Here is an 11,368-nt window from a genome sequence, read left to right as displayed (position 1 = left end):
CTTTGTGGAGTAGTACAACTGTTGCCGTGCACCATTCAGTGGGTACAAAGCCTGTCGAGAGGCTATGATTGAACATGGTGCTTAGGTGGGGGGGCTAGTTCATTCTGAAGCTCATGTAGAACGCAGCCAGGGATATTTGTCTGGTCCCATGGATGCTGTGTTCTTCGCTTTCGATAGCGCAGTTTTCACCTGTTCAATTGTGATTGCAGGGGCACTGCATTTCTCCAGTATGGATATGGGCCCTTTAGGAGGTGTGGGGGGGGGGTAACTGAACCCATCAGCCAGGATGTTGGCGATATCAGTTGGCTCCGTGAATTTTGTGTCATTGTGCTGTAGCTCAGAGCAAATCTGGGTTGTTGCCATTGAGATTCTTGACATAGCTGTAAAATGCTTTGTCCTTCTCTTCCATGTTGTAGTATTCCAAACCCTTGGGTTATCCTCTGCTAGCTACACGAAAGTCTAGCCAGTACACAAAAGCTTCTAGTTACTGCTAGGTACGTGGGATGTCTGACATTGCCGAGGGAGCGTGGGCCATAAAAGTGACATCTGCAAATACCTTTCCTCAGAACTGAACACCCCAGTTAGACTCTAGTCCCAGGATGGCTGTACAACTTTTGTGTCAACCAAGAAGGGATCATTTTAATTGAAAAAGGGGATAAGAGAGAGGGAATGAATACTGCAACATGAAAAAGGAGGACATCTATGGTTATGGTAAGATTTTACACAACTATTCTATGTCCTTCTATCTCGTGTTGCAGTATTCCAAACCCTAGGGTGAGTGCCAAAGCTCAAAGGGAAGAAGAGGGGGTGGCATGGAACTGTTTTCTATGAAACCAGCAAATCCCGCTCTAGACCTGGAGATATGATCCAGTCTGTAGTGCTTAGTGAAGGTATGGACAGATGTCCATGTAGCTGCCTCTAGAATGGAAGCAGTATCCAGTCCTTTAAATAAAGTCTCCAGATGAAGCCATGGCCCTAGTGGAGTGGGCCTTAATTTTTGAATTTAGCTGTTTTCCATGGTAGGTGTAGCAAAATGATATATCCCTGGAAATCCAGGCAGAAACTGTCCATTTTGTCACCACTTTTCCCAGAGCCCTGGGGTGAAAGGCAACAAATAATTGATCTGATTTCCTAATGGACTTGGTCTTGTCAAGGTAAAATCTAAGCCATCTATGCTCAAGGGAATGCAAGACTCTCTGTCGTTCTGGGGATGTGGAAAAAAGGTGGGCAGGTGAACACCTTGGTTTAAGGACAGTTCATTGACCACCTTGGGCATGAAGGAGGGATTGGTCCACGGGGTCACTCTATCCTTGTGGAAGAGGATAAAGGGAGGAGTTGCCATGAGTGCCTTGAGTTCTGATACTCTTCGGGCTGATGTCAGGTCCACAAGGAGTACAGTCTTCCAAGCACAGTCTTTCAGGAATGTTTTGGATGCTAGTTCAAAGGGAGCAATTGTGAGCTTCTCTAAAACATAGTTCAGATCCCATGGAAGTGGAACTGGCCTCATGGGGGTCTTGAGATGCAGTACGCCTTTGAAGAATAACTTTGCAGGAAGACGGGATGCAAGAGGAGGGTCAAGAAGCAGACAAGCTGAAATAGCAGCAAGGTGGGTCTTAACAGAGGAATATGCCAGCCCTGCTTGCAAGAGTTCACAGAGATAGGACAGCACTAAGGGGACCTCTCCTTGCAGGGGGTCCAGCTGTCTCTGTACACACCACATGGAGAATCTTTTCCATTTCGACAAACAAGATCTCCCACTATTCGGTTTCCTGGCCTCCTGCAGGACTGTTACCACATCCTCAGTATAAAAGTGTCTGTAAGGGCTCAAGATCACCCACAGGGTTAGGTTCAGAGATTCCAGGTGGGGATGGATAAGGGATCCCTTGTCCTGTGTGAGAAGGTCCACTCTGTGAGGTAACTTGTGATGATTGCCCCTGGCTAAACGCACAAGAAAGGGGAACCAATGCTGTCTTGGCCAAAAGTGAGTCACCAACAAGAATTTTGGTTGGTCTAGCTGGAGTTTCAGTAGGAGGTTTTGAAGGAGTGGGAAGGGGGAGAATGCATAGAGAAACATCCCTTTCCAAGAGATTGAAAAGGTCTTGTTGCCCTTGCTAGGGGGCTGGGAAACCTGGTGCAAAATAGCAAACAATCTATTTGGTGTACCCCCACTTGTAGACAATGTCCAGGAACACATCCCTGTGAAGCATCCATTTGTGGCACTGTGACATAGACCTGCTCAGGGTGTCTGCCTGAGTGTTCTGTGCTGAAGGGATATAAACTGCTTGCAGGAAGACTCCTCACTGGGCTGTCAGTTCCCAGGCTTGGAGTGCAAGTCTGCATAGCAAGTAGGATTTTCTTCCCCCCTTGTTTGTTCACATACCATAGAATTGTAGTGTTGCCTGTGAACAATTTTAAGGATCCTTATTTTAGGATATGTAGAAAAGCTCTCTGCTCTCATTTCCCTGATGTTGATGTGCTCCCACCTGAATATGTCTGAAAAGGTACCATGCACTCTCAGGCTGCCAAAAGCAGCTCCCCAGCCCAGATCTGAGCCATCTATGTACACCTCCTGAACTGGGGGAAGAGGTTTGTAAGGGGAGTCCTGGGTTGATTCTGATTTGCTCCAACCACTAGAGGATCTCCTTACTCAGACAGGGAAGGAAGGGAATGCTGAAGTCCAAGGGGTGTGAATGTTGGGTCCATATTGACCTCTGGCACCACTGCAACTTTCTCATGTGGAGTCTTGCCAATGGCAGCATTGGAACAGTAGAAGCCATATTCCCAGCGACCTGAGGTACTGGCTGGCTGTCACAGCAGTGGCATGGAGGACAGAGGACAGGTACTGCTTTAGGTTTTCCACCTTTTTGGGTGGAAGGAATGCTCTCATGGTATCTGCCCTTATTCTGCACCTCAGGAAAACGTGTTCCTGGGATGGATTCAGGTTGGATTTGGGGTAACTGATGCTGAATCTCAGTGCCTGTATGACTGACATAACTTGGTGCAGTTTGTGGTGAGGGGATGTGGAACATTCTGCCTGTATCAGGAGGTCGTCCAGGTATGGAAATATCAGAATCCCTTGGATCCTGCAATAACTGGAGCCAGACACTTGGTGAATTCCCTTGGAGCTGTAGAGAGTCCAAAGGGCAAGGCAGAGAACTGAAAATGTGAGGAACCCACAGAAAAATGCAAGTATTTCCTGTAGTTGGGCCTTCTAGGGATGCACAGGCAGACATCCTTTTTATGCCCAAGGTGGCTAGAAATCCCTGAGGCATTATCAAGGGAAAAAATCTGTAGAGTAAGCATACGGATGGTGGGTACTTGTAAGAAAAGGTTGAGGTGGGAGAAATCCAGGATAGGTCTCCATTGTCTATCCTGCCTTTGTACTAGGAAGAGTATGGAGTAAAAGCCCTTTCCCTTTTCTGCAATGGGAATGGGTTGTATCACTCCTTGAGAAAGGAGGGAGTCTATGAGTGGCGGAAATAGCGGACGCTGGTCTTTGTGAGCCTGTGGGAGGTCTCTCCAAGAAGGAGGGATGATCCACGTCATGAAATAACCCCTTTCTATAATGGATAAGACCTACTTGTCTGTGGTAATGCGTCTCCAACCTAGGAGACAGTGACAGAGCCTTAGGGACAGGGGAATGGAGTTTGGGGGGTGTGGACAGCAAAGGTAGGTAGTCACAGACTACCTGCCCTGTCTTGAAACTGAAGTTTCTGGGCAGGAGTCTGAGCAGGCTTGGAAGGAGTCTGCTACTTCCTGGTGCTCTTTCTGCTCCTGCAATGGGGGGTGAGGGTGGAGCAGAGTGTTTTCTAATGAACTGCACTTTGGTGGGGATGTTTCTTTGCAATTTGGGGATAGGGGAGACTAACAAGTGTTTGAGATCCTGGAGTTCCTTCCCCTTTTATTGAAGGGTCTTGAACAGCTCAGCCACTTAGCCCCACAAAGTGGCAGAGTTATCCAGAGGGGCTTCCAGGAATTTGGCCCTAATATCATCTGGTAAGGGCTGTAGTCTTAACCATGAGTATCTTCTAAGGAATGAGGCAGAAGCTGCAGATCTGGCAGAGTCTTCTGCAGCATCATAGCTGCATCTGATTGAATGTCTTGCGTCTTGGGAAGATAATGAGATGAGGACAGATACTTGAGCCTTGGCAGGTGAGTCAGGGAGGTCAGCCAAAACTTAAGTGACCTCAGCCAAAAGGGTCAGGGCATACCTGGACATCTGTGCCTGGTAAATTTACTGCTTTAAAGGCCAAAGTAGCAGAAGTGTACACTTTTTTACCAATGCACTCCACTATCTTTACTGTCCTTGTCTGTGGGAATGACAGAGGTGGAGGAAAGCAATGTGGATGGTTTATCTGCAAAGACTGAGACACAGTGCATTTAATCAGGAATTTAGCCCCTTCAGGGACTTTGTAGAGTCTGTCAGGCCTTTGATGGGCAGGTGGTTAGGAATCTGGATTCACAGAGGCTGCACTGAAAGCATCCAAGAAGGCTGGCAAAACTGGAGGAATGGCAGAAGGAGTAGGAGTGTCCATCTGTAAGAGCTTGTAGTATCTTTCTGGACATCTAACATTTCAGAGGAATCCCACAGACTATTCTCTTACTTTTTGAAATAGGCTCATCAAAGGTGAGGTCCTCTCCTGGGGAGTCTGTCTCTGGGGAAGCATAACCAAGAGGGGAAGGCATCTGGGACATATATGAGAGAATGCTCCGAGGAGGAGTCTGAGGAATCCTCAGCTTCAGGTAGGAGAGTGTCATCAACCTGAGGCCTGGGACTAAGGAGCGGAGGTGGAGCAAGTGAAGAACCAGGCATAGCAGGCCTTAGGGACATAAAAGCATTAAATAGGCTCTGGAAAAAGGCCTGCCAGTCCGGTGGGCTTTCTGCAGGAGGGGAAGTATGTTTAGTCTTTTGCTTCTTTTTGAGGGAAGGCCTAGAGGACGTAGGAGCTAAGGTAGGCCTAGATTCTGTTTGTTCAGGAGCAGAGGAAGAGCCTGGATAAACATAAGGAGCCTAGGTTCTCCCCTCGCTGTCAGCAGCCAATGTCTGCAACACCTCCATGGATGTGCTTTCTGCCCTAGGTTCTGCAACCTCCCGAACAGTACCCGCTAAACTGTTTCAGCAAATTCCAAACATTCCTCCAGGCTAATGTCAGCCACAGGAGGGATGTCAAGTGGTGGAGGTGCAGCAGGTTCAGGCTTGGAAACATTGGCCTTCTTCTTAGGTGGCTCTACAGTCTGATCGGACGGGCCCTTCACTGCTAGCGCCAAGTGTTTAAGATGCTGATTTTCTAGAGAAATATTAAGGGCGTTTAGATGACTGCAAAGTGTCTTGGGTACAAAAGCCTGACAAATCGTGCAGGTTTGATGGTCGTGTGTAAGCCCTAAGCAGAAAAGGCAGAGCTCGTGGGCGTCCTTATGGGGGCTCTGATGTCTGAACCTTAACTTTCCTTTCCTGGATGACATGAACTTAAACAGGCATGCAGTGACACAAGAGAAATGGAAAAAAATGGCCCCAACGAGGAACTTAACTTTTAATTCAAAGATCCGACAGCAGGAAGGGCTGACATTTGACTGGCGGCAGAGAAGATCTGAGGAAAGCTATGGGCAGACTTCACTTTTATAGCCCACGCTCCCTCGGCCAAAGTCAGACGCCCCATGTACCTAGCAATGAGTAGAAGCTTTTGTACACTGGCCAGACGTTCAGGTAGCTAGCAGAGGATAACGCAAGGGTTTAGAATACTACAACATGAGACTAGAAGGACATCTTACCTGCACAGAAAAGTTGCAATTTTCCCTAAAACAAGTAAAGTAACCTTATCCACTTCAAGGAGAAGCAGCATATATCTAAAGAATGAAAACTATGAAAATCTGATAATAATTCTCTCCAAATGCATAGCGAGTGGCTAGCAGACTGTGTGAGTGCTCCTGTCACCAATCCCCAGCACAAACGGACTCCCATCACTCTGCTTCTCTCCTAGTGTCACCTGCTCAGAACAGTTTACAACAACAAAAACTAGACAAATACTGCAAGCAGAATGATGTAAGTTACGCTTTATTCTGTTTTCAAGACATAATCTGAATGGAGGAGGAAAAAGTCCGTTGTAGTGCCGTATCAGCACACTAGGATACAGAATCGGAGACCACATTTTAGGACTTTCATTTCCCTGTACATAAAATTTACTTGCCCAAGGAATGGGGGCATAAAAGCAACAAGACACATACAGGAACATCCTGTGTGCCTTAGCTGTGCATAAAATGATGTCCACTGCTGCAAAGGCTAATAGCCACTTCTCAAATCTTCAGCAATGTCTCGCAGTCAGTGTTCGGAGATAACAGTAACAGTGCTTTTCAAATTTTCTTCCGTCTCAGCTGCGATGCAGATCACACGGTTACAAGGCACTATTATGATGACCTTCGAAAAGGAAAACACTGGGCATTCAGTATCTCAAAAATAAATCCAGAATATACAGAGGCAGTACTGGTGCAGAATTTTTCTTCAAATGAGGTGGTGCTGTGAAGACAAAAACACTTCGATGAGTACACAATTCATTACATGTTCATTAGTTAAGACTATCCTGAACATCATGAGGAGCACTTATGTACTTCTTCATAAACAACAAAAAAGATAAAGCCAAGACACTAAAAAGCATGGAAGTGTAAGGAGATAAAATTACTTGTGATCAGGACATAAAAAATATGTTAAATAAAAATGTACAAAAATACACAGGCATTCATTTATAGACTGAGTGTAGTTAATTACATAGGCAACTACTTTGGGAAATACCCCCATTACCAGGTAGTACTGTGCTATCACATCTTGTTTCATAATTATAGGCAGGAACGACCTCAATGCACAGAACATGGACAAGTAGACCTAAAAACACCCATCAACAAGATAAGTAAACCCTTTTCCTCGGTTCTTTGCCACCAGATGACCAAGGAATCCCTGATAAGGGCAAAGCAAAAAAGTACGGTTGTGCAAAAACTTACTATGACAGCAGATGTTCTACTGATCACTGCTGCAGTAAAGATGTGTTTTCATCACTACTGACGTCTGGGCCACCAAAGCTTAACCTTCCATGGATCGTATGTCTGATGTATGACCTCAGCTTGCAAGTCTAGGGGGTATATCTAGGTGGATGCGTGACTGTAGATCCTCAGACGATCTCCAAGCCAAAGGCCTAAAGAGCTCTGAGAGTGACTGGTTGGCTAGGAAGGGCCAAGCCGGGAGTGAAAGGGGCCCCCTTGGTCCTAGAGTCCTGCAGACAGGACAGTAAGAGAAAACAGATGGTATCCAAAAGGGGGAAGGAGGGTGGGAAGGAATACTGCAACAGTGCCCAGTAGGACATCTACTGCTATGGTAAGTTCTTGCACAACTGTACTATGTCCTGACAGAGATTACTGTTGCAGTATTCCAAACATATGGGTGGTTCCCAGAGCTCAAGGGAAAATGGTTAATGGAAAGAACAACTGTTCAAGAGCTCAGAGAACGGAGCTAATGAGCACAGCTCTGGATCTTGAAAAAGCATCAATTCTGTAATGTTTAATTAAATTGTGTGCAAAGACCATGTGTCAGCTTCTAGGAATGTCCTGGCATTACCTCCTTCATAGAATGCCCCCCTTAAGGATGCCACTGCCCTGGTAGAATGAGCTCAAGGACAGGTGGCCAAGGATTTGACATGATGCAAGTAACAAAAGGAAATGGACTTAAGAAAGACAGGTTTGTATGAAGCAGTGATCTCTTCTGATATGTGATGAGATTCACCGAGTGTGTAAGGTTGTGGTAATTGCCCCTGCTTAACAAAAGAGAAGGGAAAATCAATGCTGTCTTGATCAAGAGACAGTCGCCTTTAAAATGCTCGTTTTTTTTCCTTCTGGACTTTTAGTAATACTTTTGGAATTAATGGGAGTGGAGGTTAAATGTAAAGAAACTTCCTTGCCCAGTGAATGAAGAATGCATCGGATTTCCGGGCTGAAGTGCAAAGAGTCCTGATACAAAATAGGAGAAATTGCCTGATGTTTTCTGAGGCAAATAACTCCATCTGAGGTGCTCCCCACCTGTGCAGAATGCCCAGGAAGACAGTACAGCTGTGTATGCTTCCCATAAATGTAGATGGTCAAGTGTTTTCACTGTTGCACTCATTACTGATGTGATTTCCTGCCATGGAAGCTCTTGGCCAGCTGACGCCATGACCTCTGTACCATTTTGTCCCCAACAGATAGGAGTCCTCTAAAGGGTCATCAAGGGCAATAAACGTAGAAACTCAGGATATGTAAAGAGGAGGAGGAGGGACATACCAGAAAGGAGAACGGCCACCCCAATCCCATGGGGCAAGAGGGGGAAGGAGAGAGGGAAAGAATACTACAACAGTGAGCACACACAAACATTTGTATTTATAGTAAGTGTACATAAATGTACTGTACTGTGTGTTTCACTGTTCAGTCATAACTGATGGGATGACTCCCAAAGCCGAAAGAAAGGTGGATGGAAAGATTAGGGAGAGGAAAGGATGCCTTGGAAGATGGCAGTGGCAAATCCCACTCCGGACTTGAAAAAGTTTGGAAGGTGATGATGTTTGGTGAAGGTATACACAGACACCAAAAGGTGACTTCCAAAATGTCCTTAATGGCCACCCCTTTTAAAAAAGCAGTAGATGTAGCAGTAGCCCTAACAGAGTGCGACCTCACAGGGTCTGAAGGCTTCTTTCCATGATGGCTGTAATAAAACAACATACAGTTGGAGATCCATTTGGAGACTGTTTAGAAACTTGTCTCCCCTCAGACCTACAGGCAAAAACTACAAAAGCTAGTCAGACTTCCTGACATCCAAAGTACAGGGAATTATCTCCCCCTTGTTTTGACGGTTAGGGAAGAAGGTACGCAAGTGGATGGTCTTGTTTAAAGAGATATCTGTAACTACTTTAGGCATTAAGGAAGAGTTAGTGCTAAGACAGAGATAGTCCTAAGACAGAGAGAGAATGCCTGGGTGGAAAGTGATGAAAGGTTCCACACACAAGGGTGTGAAGCTCTGAAACCCTTCTAGCCGAAGTAATTGCTAATAGGAAGGCAGTCTTCCAGGTCAGGAATTTAATATCTACAGAGGCAGCTGGCTAGAAAGGTGGAAGGATAAGCTTCTCCACAATGAAATTCAGATCCCACTGGGGAACAAGTGGTTTCCTCAGGGGGTTTAATGTGGATAACTCCTCTTAGGAACTGTTTCATGAGAGGATGAGAGACAAGAGGGTTGAGAGTAGGCAGATAAGCTGAAACTGCTGAAGTGTGGTTTTTTTTTTATAGAGGAATAAAAAAGTCTGGTACTTACGTATTATTGCAACCAGATTTTCGCGGTTGCGGTAATACGCTTGTTGGCCCCAAAATGGATTGTGGGACTAAACGCAAGACACAATTTGGTGTTTTCTTTGGGTACAACCTAGTTTGTCCCAAATTACCAATGTAAAGTAACACGGTAATGTGAAACTTGCTTTGTGTACTTAAAAATTGGTTGCACTGCTGTCTTAGTGCAGGAATTGGGACTGAGGAAGCATGGGAAATGTTTGTTTGTTTTTACTGCCTGAAGGATTACAACAAAATTGGATACTAAATCTTTTTCAGAGAATAAGAAATATGGAGAAACATTTTTTGGGTAAATCATTTGTTTTATTTGACATACTGCAGTAAATAATTACAGTTGATAACAATATAAACAAAAAGAGATAAAAGTCTCGACGATGTAGGTTAAAGATAAAATGACATGGTTTTCGGTGGTAATGTGAAGAGCATTCTTGTAGGATTTGATAGAAACAGATTTTTTTTTTTTGTGAGGATAGCAGTTATTGTTGCAATGTTTTCGGGATGTTTTGCATAGTATTCATGTGGATGCCTTCCGGATGTTTTGAGCAACATATTTGTGAAGATTTTCCTTCGCTGATTAAGGAAGCATACTTGCAGATGGTTCACTTGCTGGGTTACACTTTTTGTATGGGGAGAAATTGTCTACTATTGCTGTCAAGATTGCTGGGGATATGGAACGTGTATTTACAGTGACTAGATGTCGGAAAACAGCATAGCTTGAATCAAGCACTCATTCTTTAAATTTTACAATGTTTTCCCTACCTAAACAATGATTTTAAATGAAGTTAACATTGCCAGTGTGATTCTGCATACATTTCTTTTTAAATTTACAGAGCGGGAAGCAAGCGGCATTATCGCGAAAAGCTGGTTGCGATATGTAAGTACCAAAAGTCCTTTTGCAAAACGTCCTGATAAATACGAAAGAATCAAAGGCATATAGGCTTACAAAGGGCTCTGTTCCTTTTGTTTCCATCATACAGTTACTCTCCTCCATTTGGTAGAGTAAGAGTTTCATGTGCTAGGTCTCCTGGCTTCTTCCTAAATGTCCAGGACCTGTTTGTCTGGGGTGCCCACTGCCAGGGGGTCAAGGTAATATTCAAGCTGCCAATTTGTGAGTGTGGAAGTTGAGGTCTATGACTGAGCCCTAGTTCTGTGTTAACTCCACTCACTGGGACAGCATCCATTGTTCCTTCTTGCTTAGAATGATCATGACACTGCTGCCTTGGCCAAGCTGGGGCTATTAGAATGACCCTTGGACCTTTGTCCCTCATCTTCAGCAGTATCCTGGAGAGTAAGGGTACACCTGTCCGAGGGAAAAAGGCATCCATCTTCCCGATGCAGTTGCCACTCATGAGGCACTTCCTTATGTGATCCGCCAGATGACTGGCTTCTCCTGGTAGGTACTATGCCATGAGATGCAGGCCTAGGGAGTTTGCAGTTTCCAAAAAGGTCTATAGCTAGGCGACAGAAGGTAACAGTGAGTGCCCCATGCTTATGTGCCACATAACCATGGTATTGTCTCTGTCTTTACCAAGAGTACTCCTGCTTTCCACTGGTCTTTGAAGGCAATCTTTTAGGTTGATGTACGTGTTCTTGAACTGGGAGTCCTATATCTGCCCAGAGTCTGGAAGTTGTTGTGGTGGGCTCCCCAGGCTATTTTCGAAGCATCCATGGTCAGAATTTGGATGTGAGAGATAAATCTGAAGGAAAGAACCGGGTTGACGGAGCATGCCAAGGCCCACCAGGTAAACTCTTTGAGACAAGGGAGAAGCTTCACCCTGAAGTTGAGGGATTGAGAATGTTGGTTGGCATCACACATTTCTGAGGCTCCACTGCAGCTTCCACATATATAGTCTGGCGATGCAAGAGGCCATGTAACCCACGGCTCTGAACAACACTCTGGCAGTGAGAAGCCATGGAAGGTGAACCTTACCAGTCAAGTCAGGATCTTTTGGGTGTAAAGTAGATCTGCTCGGAGTTCTTCTAGATCTGATGCCTGAATGAGGTACTCGTTTAA

At 45.2% G+C, this 11,368-nt stretch overlaps 1 protein-coding gene across 1 annotated transcript in view; it reads right to left on the bottom strand.

Moving 5' to 3' along the window:
* Positions 1 to 6,036: 6,036 nt before the first annotated feature.
* EIF3B (eukaryotic translation initiation factor 3 subunit B) overlaps positions 6,037 to 11,368 on the bottom strand; it is a gene marked incomplete in the record, with an annotated part of 704,366 nt that continues 699,034 nt past the window's right edge. The window contains 1 exon segment of the mRNA XM_044089128.1: positions 6,037 to 6,511.

This window comes from Protopterus annectens, chromosome 12.part0 (genome assembly GCF_019279795.1).
Source record: "Protopterus annectens isolate FY-2018-M chromosome 12.part0, PAN1.0, whole genome shotgun sequence".
Lineage (NCBI taxonomy): Eukaryota > Metazoa > Chordata > Ceratodontiformes > Protopteridae > Protopterus > Protopterus annectens.
This window is presented reverse-complemented; position numbering and strand designations above follow the sequence as displayed.